Consider the following 8,516-nt stretch of genomic DNA (forward strand, 5'->3'; position numbering starts at 1 on the left):
CTGTCAGCGCTGTATGTCACGGAGCTGCTGTCAGCGCTGTATGTCACGGAGCTGCTGTCAGCGCTGTATGTCACGGAGCTGCTGTCAGCGCTGTATGTCACGGAGCTGCTGTCAGCGCTGTATGTCACGGAGCTGCTGTCAGCGCTGTATGTCACGGAGCTGCTGTCAGCGCTGTATGTCACGGAGCTGCTGTCAGCGCTGTATGTCACGGAGCTGCTGTCAGCGCTGTATGTCACGGTGCTGCTGTCAGCGCTGTATGTCACGGAGCTGCTGTCAGCGCTGTATGTCACGGAGCTGCTGTCAGTGCTGTATGTCACGGAGCTGCTGTCAGCGCTGTATGTCACGGAGCTGCTGTCAGCGCTGTATGTCACGGAGCTGCTGTCAGCGCTGTATGTCACGGTGCTGCTGTCAGCGCTGTATGTCACGGAGCTGCTGTCAGCGCTGTATGTCACGGAGCTGCTGTCAGCGCTGTATGTCACGGAGCTGCTGTCAGCGCTGTATGTCACGGAGCTGCTGTCAGCGCTGTATGTCACGGAGCTGCTGTCAGCGCTGTATGTCACGGTGCTGCTGTCAGCGCTGTATGTCACGGAGCTGCTGTCAGCGCTGTATGTCACGGAGCTGCTGTCAGTGCTGTATGTCACGGAGCTGCTGTCAGCGCTGTATGTCACGGAGCTGCTGTCAGCGCTGTATGTCACGGAGCTGCTGTCAGCGCTGTATGTCACGGTGCTGCTGTCAGCGCTGTATGTCACGGAGCTGCTGTCAGCGCTGTATGTCACGGAGCTGCTGTCAGCGCTGTATGTCACGGAGCTGCTGTCAGCGCTGTATGTCACGGAGCTGCTGTCAGCGCTGTATGTCACGGAGCTGCTGTCAGCGCTGTATGTCACGGTGCTGATGTCAGTGCTCTGTATTACGGTGCTGCTGTCAGTGCTCTGTATCTCCTGCACCCTCTTGTTTGCCTACCCTGGTCCCTGACCTTCCCTCTCCTCCATTGCCTTCATTAGCTCCATAGTCCTGAATTGTCAGAACAATTTCCCAAATAAAAAAAAAATGCTTGTAGTTATCGATCCCAAATTCACCTCATACATGTATTATGCTATTGTCCAGGTGGTGGGACTACGTGCTACCCCCTAATAATTACCCCGTGGCCGCAAATTCGACCTAAAGGTTTGCGAAATTCGCCTCCCATTGAAGTCAATGGAGCCCGCGGCGAACGGTCGTTTTCGCGAACGTTTGTGTCCGTTCGCGTTTCGCGTTCGCGAAACGTCCCGTCGGAAGTTCGTCCATCACTATTTGTAACCTCCCAGTCTCTGGGAACGTGTTGCACAGACCTTTCTGCAAGGCCTCCCGGAGAGGTCTCATCCTCTGCTCCCTCTGCGACAGCAAGATAAGGTCCGCAACCTTACCCTTGTACCGTGGAAGGAGAGTAGCCAGCCAGTAATGGTCCCTCTCCTTGATCCAAAGAATACAAGGATCCTTCCGCAGGCTTTGCAGGATCAGGGAGGCCATGCTGCGTAGGTTAGCTGAGGCATTCGGTCCGGAGTCCTCTGGGTCATTAAGGACAACATGATCCGCAGCCACCTCCTCCCAGCCACGTACAAGTCCACGGTTTCTTGGGACGTAAATCATCCCTAAAAGACTGCTGCTGCTGATGCTGAGTGCCAGGCTCCACCTCCATGCTGACACAAGCCTCCTCCTCCTCCGCCTCATCCTCTTCTTGTACCTCCAACACGACTGCACCTTGTCCCTCATCCTTCCCAGCTGCCAGAAGAGTGACCCAATGGGCCGTGAAAGATAGGTAACGTCCCTGTCCATGCCTGCTGGACCATGAGTCAGTGGTAATATGCACCTTCCCGCTGACCGCCCTGTCCAGCGAGGCAAGGACATTGCCTTCCACATGCCGGTAGAGAGCCGGAATCACCTTCAATCGCATTCAACTGCTGGGCATGTGGATGGCTGGGAGTAAACTTCTTCCAGCTGGGGCAGGAAAATTTGCCTGGTACAATCGGACCTCGGTGTACTGCTAGCAGAGTACTTGGCTGTGAAACACCTAATTCTACACCTTCATTCCTCTCAGTGCAGGTTTCAGAGAGTGGGGTTGGAGATCCCAGCTGATGAGGAGCAAGGAGAGGTGGGGTCTTTAAGGTACGCTTCCCAACGAGCTGCATGGCAGATCAGCATATGTCTGGTCAAGCATGTGGTGCCCAAGTTGCTGATGTTTTGGCCACGTGAGATATGCTTGAGACATATGTTGCAGATAGCAGCGGTGTGATCTGATGCACTCGTCTCAAAAAAGGCCCACACCAAAGAACTTTTGGAATAACGCGCAGAGGCAGCACCCTGCACAGGTGGAGCTCTGCGGTGTGATTCAGTCTGTGTGCTGCCCCTAAGCTGGTCCCCAGAGGGCATCCTGCCTCGTTGGAGATGTGCCTCCTCCTCCTCCTCCTCTCTCCTATCAGGCACCCATGGAGTCAGTGACCTCATCATCCCCTCCCTCTTCATCACTGGAGCAAACCTGGCAGTATGCTGCAGCTTGTGGAACATGACTACCAGATTGCTGTCCTTCTTGAGCATCCCCTCTCTCTGCGCTCACACTACTGCCTTCCTCTAGCTGGGTATCATCATCAGAGACTTCAAAATGCTGGGCATCCTCCTGGAGCATGTACCCAACACTGTGGTCAAACAGTTCGGGGGACTCCTCAGGAGGACATGGTGGGTCAAGGGAAGGACATTGAGAAGAGGGAAGAGACGCGTTGGCAGCTGCTTTGCTAGTACCCTGAGCCTGGGTGAGAGAGGATGAGGAGGATGAGGAGGGCTTGGTCATCCACTCTACCAAGTCTTCGGCACGTCCAGCTGCTGAAAATAAGGACAATCGTGTCCCATGGCCACGTGCTGATGACGATGCACTGCGTCCATGACCCGCACTGTTGTCTCTAGACATAGAGCATGCTTGTCCTCTTTTATTGGCTCGTGACTGTCTGCCTCTCTTTGTTGGCCTTCCAGACATAGTAGTGGCCTGCAGGAAAATGGGAAAACCAGCATTTGGGTAGCTTTAGGTGCACACTGAGCAGATGACACAGTACACCGATTACAATTACTGCAGCTGCCTGCCTGTGTTACAGAAACATAACAACACCATTAATAAGGGGTTGCTTCAGGTGTATACTGTGCTGGAGGCACACAACACCCACTTTAACTGCTGCAGATGCCTGTATTACAGGACACCAGCAATAAGGGGTATCTTCAGGTGTATACTGTGCTGGAGGCACACAACACCCACGTTAACTGCTGCAGATGCCTGTATTACAGAACACCAGTAATAAAGAGTAGCTTCAGGTGTATACTGTGCTGGAGGCACACAACACCCACTTTAACTGCTGCAGATGCCTGTATTACAGAACACCAGCAATAAAGGGTAGCTTCCGGTGTATACTGTGCTGGAGGCACACAACACCCACTTTGAAAGCGCTAGGTTTGCAAGCCACAAAGACACTGTCCCTGCCTATCCTGCTCTTTCCCTGACCGCCGCAACACACTACACAAGGCCGCTGCGCTGGGGCATGTACTTAACCCCCCCTGAGCTATATGGCTCTCCTCGCTGTCGGCGCTGTGATTGGCCAAGCAGGTCACAGTGCATGCTTGGCCAATCATGAGCCAACAATGCACTGCGATGGCGCAGTGCATTGTGGGCCATGAGCGCCACACTAATATGGCGCGAACGTCCCACAGAGTTCGAGTCGAACACCGAGCTCATCCCTAGTCAGGAGATTGTAACCAGCTCTCAATGGAGCTGTTTCACACATCTCTGTTTCAGGTCGGAATTTACCCAAAAATTCGGACTGAAATCGGACCTGAAATGGTGAACAAGGACGCAACGGACCCCTGCTGTGAGTCACTCAGTACTGCAGTGTGAACCCAGCCTTATTGTTTTGAGAACAACCCAAAATTTGGGATTTTCTTTTACTTTTACTTTTGATGATAACAGTAAACAGGACAAATAGAGAGTGGAATCTTCCTAACAGGGGCAGAGGTAGCATCTCCACTCAAAAAAAAAAAAATACTTTAAGCTGGCCATTCCTGTCTAATTCTCCCATCTTTACAATGGAGGTGGATAGGGGAATCCTCCCCACTATGTCATTTTGACAGCAGGGGGAGTCAGCTGATTGAACCAAATGTTTCCAGCAAGCCTGTTTGTGAGCAATCGATCAGGAGACCGACTACTCTTGAACAGGATTGGCCATTGATCAATTTCCATGGATTGAAATTCAGCCGCTCCCTGCTGAACTAGTCAAACATCAATCCAGCTAAGGCTACCTTTAGCCTAAGGTCTTAGGGGTCAAACAGGATTTGGTCTTACTGTTTTGAGGTTTAAATGTATCAGTAAATAAGAAATGCATGAAAGTTGTCTGCATGTAGCAGGTACACTGGTATTGATAAAATGTGCACTTAGCAACATATTGCCACACCTCCATTCAATCATTAAACTTGTTCATGCATTCCAGATCAAAGCTGTGTCACACCTGGGCTGTATCTGGTTCCTTCCTCCTTGCGTAGTAGCTTGGCTTCCTTTATGTTATCTTCAACCTTTTATCAGCAGACAATAAGAGGAAACTTTGTACTACAAGGGAATGACTCAATGAACAGAAAACCCGCCTTTCTTAGTGGAGCGTAAAGCTGGCTTCTGAAGTCCTTTCCCGGACTATGCATAAAACACCAATAATGGTGCCAGTTCTAGAGAGACATTCCAGTAAGTTCACAAACACCCTAATAGATCAGTTTCAATGGAAAGCTCAAGTACATATTTGTAATGCCTAGTGGAATATGGTTTTAAGTGATGTTAAATGTGATGTTTAGCCAAAACAGTTTTTATAAATTATGGATAAGTGGAGGAGTTAGGAAGGATTAGAACCACTGTTGGTTTCTTTTTATTTTTGCTATCTGGAACTCTATTAGGTCTCATGCACACAGAGCTCACAAAACACTGCTTCTCAGCGGCGGATGGTCAATAATGGGCATAGGGGCACTGTCCCCTAATCTCCCTGTGGGAAGCCAGATGCATATATTTCTACGAGGTTTTTTTTAATTATTTTTATTTTTTGAAGCACATGATTAGTGCCTGAGGCTTGGTTCACACCATCCCCGCATCCATCTCACAGTGCAACCTGGTTCACCATTTCAGCCAGAATTTTGGGCTGAATTCGCACATGAAATGGACCAAAAGACGCAAAATGCATCGGACCTGCTAGGGAGATATGTGAACCGGCTCCATAGAGAGCCGGTCAAAATCTCCCCCTATTGGGAATTGGATACAGGAAACCAGCATTCAATTCGCAATAGAAGCAGGGGAAGGGAGGAGGGTGGGGAAAGTAGCTGAAGCTGTCCTACCACACACTCCAACCAAAAGAAAAAGATTGTGGACTATCAAATCCAATTCGCAATGGTGTGAACCCAACCTTATGCTCTAATTGGCTTCAAAAAGGTTGGGCTGGTGACATTACCAAATCAACATTTACTATTGTCTTCCTACTTCTCCTCCTGGCCAATCAGGACAGGAAGCGGGTCTTAAGACCGGATTGGCTGGGAGGAGAAGGCGGGGAAAACTACTCCTAGGCACAGCGCTAGATCAAGATTGAGCTCAGGCAAGTATTTAGGAGGGGGAGCTGACCATGGAAGTTTTTTTTTAATCTTAATGCAGAGAATGTTTGTAAAGGTTTAGTTTAAAAAAATAAAATAAAAATAGACATGTTATACTTACCTGCTCTGAACAATGGTTTTGCACAGAGCAGCCCCAATCCTCCTCTTGAGGCCCATATCCTCTCCTCTGGCCTTCTGAGTGCCTCCATAACAAGCTACTTGCTATGCGGACTCTTGTGTAGGCTCAATTCCAAGCCGCACTGTGTGTTATTTGATGCAGCTCAGCCCCACCCTCCTCTCTCTGTTCACAGGGTTTGATTGACAGTAGCAGGAGCCAATGGCTCCCGTTACTGCTAGGCCTCCTGTGAGAAGACTCCTAAGTGAAAATGTCCAAATTGGGCCCAAAGTGTCAATATTTTGTGTGGCCACCATTATTTTCCAGCACTGCCTTAACCCTCTTGGACATGCAGTTCACCAGAGCTTCACAGGTTGCCACTGGAGTCCTCTTCCACTCCTCCATGACGACATCACAGAGCTGGTGGATGTTAGAGACCTTGTGCTCCTCCACCTTCCATTTGAGGATGCCTAACAGATGCTCAATAGAGTTTAGGTCTGGACACATGCTTGGCCAGTCCATTACCTTTACCCTTAGCTTCTTTAGCAAGGTAGTGGTCATCTTGGAGGTGTGTTTGGGGTCGTTATCATGTTGGAATACTGCCCTGAGGCCCAGTCTCCGAAGGGAGGGGATCATACTCTGCTTCAGTATGTCACAGTACATGTTGGCATTCATGGTTCCCTCAATGAACTGTAGCTCCCCAGAGCCAGCAGCACTCATGCAGCCCAAGACCATGACACTCCCAGACACACTTGTCTTTGTACTCCTCACCTGGTTGCCGCAACACACACTTGACACCATCTGAACCAAATACATTTATCTTGGTCTCATTAGACCACAGGACATGGTTCCAGTAATTCATGTCCATAGTCTGCTTTTCTACAGCAAACTGTTTGCGGGATGTCTTGTGCATCATCTTTAGAAGAGGTTTACTTCTGGGACGACAGCCATGCAAACCAATTTGATGCAGTGTGCGGCGTATGGTCTGAGCACTGACAGGCTGACCCGCCACCCCTTCAACCTCTGCAGCAATGCTGGCAGCACTCATTCGTCTATTTCCCAAAGACAACCTGTGGATATGACACTGAGAACGTGCACCCAACTTGTGGAACATGTCACGTTAAACAGCTGTATGGTCTTGGCCACCATGCTGCAGCTCATTTTCAGGGTCTTGGCAATCTTCTTATAGCCTAGGCCATATTTATGTAGAGCAACAATTTTTTTTTTCAGATCCTCGGAGAGCTCTTTGCCATGAGGTGCCATGTTGAACTTGCAGTGACCAGTATGAGAGAGTGAGAGCGATAACACCAAATGTAACACATCTGCTCCCCATTCACACCTGAGACCTTGTAACCCTAACAAGTCACATGACACTGGGAGGGAAAATGGCTTATTGGGCCGAAATTGAACACTTTCACATTAATGGCTGTGTGTTGAGTTATTTTAAGGGGAAAGCAAATTTACACTGTTATACAAGCTGTACACTCGCTACAAAATCAGATGATTACTTTCCTTCCGGGCACCGGGAGCTGCCTGTCCTCCCGGCTCGTAGCCGCTTGGCAATGATGTCATTGCGTTTGTCTACGCGATGTCGTTCTGAAGAACACGCCTCTCAATGTCAGCAATATATGTTTAGACAAGTGCGCATGCGCCGGCGGCTTTTTAAGTCTGCGTTTGGCGCGAAAATGAGTCCTGTCATGACAAAAAATGTCACTGTCAGCTACTCTTAGATGTGGCTCTACTCTGAGTAAGTAATAGCTATCCCTCTTTGTATTAATCATTTCTTCATATACAAGAAAAAAGCTTTACGAAAAAAATATTTAACCTACTGCCACTCGAACAAACAATCTTTTATGAGCAAAGAAGAACATATTTAAGAGGAAATTATTATTAAAATTAATGTTTTTTATCTACTTCACAGATATAATTACCTCTGAGTATAGAGAGCCTGGCGTTCATGGTTCCTGATGTATGCTATACATTCATGTAAGCCCCTTAGTGCATAAATAGATTATCAATATTTGTTGAAAAAACACATTTATTGTCGATTAAAATTAGTTATTTAATTACTTTCAGGATCTTTTGTGTGAAGGTACCGTGGGGACTTTGGTGTGGGGACCCTTGTGAGGGTTGTTTCGAGCCTAGATCGGGTTTTCTGTCCTTTTTTGGGACAGATGGTGGCGAGTAAATTTTTCTATGAAAATTTTTTAATTCAAAAGTTTTTTCACGAATAATATATCTATGGTTCAATGCTGGTATGTATATCGGATGTGCTGTATGCTATAATGTTGATGCTGCCATGAGATGTTGTGTTAAAGCTACTGTTCTTGTGTTTTTTTCAGAATGCCTACATTGATGATCATGTCACGGAGCTTCAGAATGGGGAAGTGCCTGTGTAAACAAGGCACTTCCTCATTCTGACTTGTGTCATGACAGAGATCACTGCTCCCTGTCATCGAGAGCAATGATCGCTATCATGTGACTAGTAGCCCATCCCCCCCACAGTTAGAATCACTCCTTAGGACACACTTAACCCCTTCATCGCCCTCTACTGGTTAACCCCATTCACTGCCAGTGTCATTTACACCGTAATCAATGCATTTTTACAGGACTGATTGCTGTATAAATGACAATAGTCCCAAAAGAGTGTCAAAATGTCCGATGTGTCCGCCATAATGTCGCAGTCCCCATAAAAATTGCAGATCCCCGCCATTACTAATAAAAAAAATAAAATGCCTTAAAACTATCCCCTATTTTGTAGATGTGATAA

Source organism: Lithobates pipiens, unplaced genomic scaffold (assembly GCF_037356315.1).
Source record: "Lithobates pipiens isolate NorthernLeopardFrog02 unplaced genomic scaffold, aLitPip1_a1.2 Scaffold_8, whole genome shotgun sequence".
NCBI lineage: Eukaryota > Metazoa > Chordata > Amphibia > Anura > Ranidae > Lithobates > Lithobates pipiens.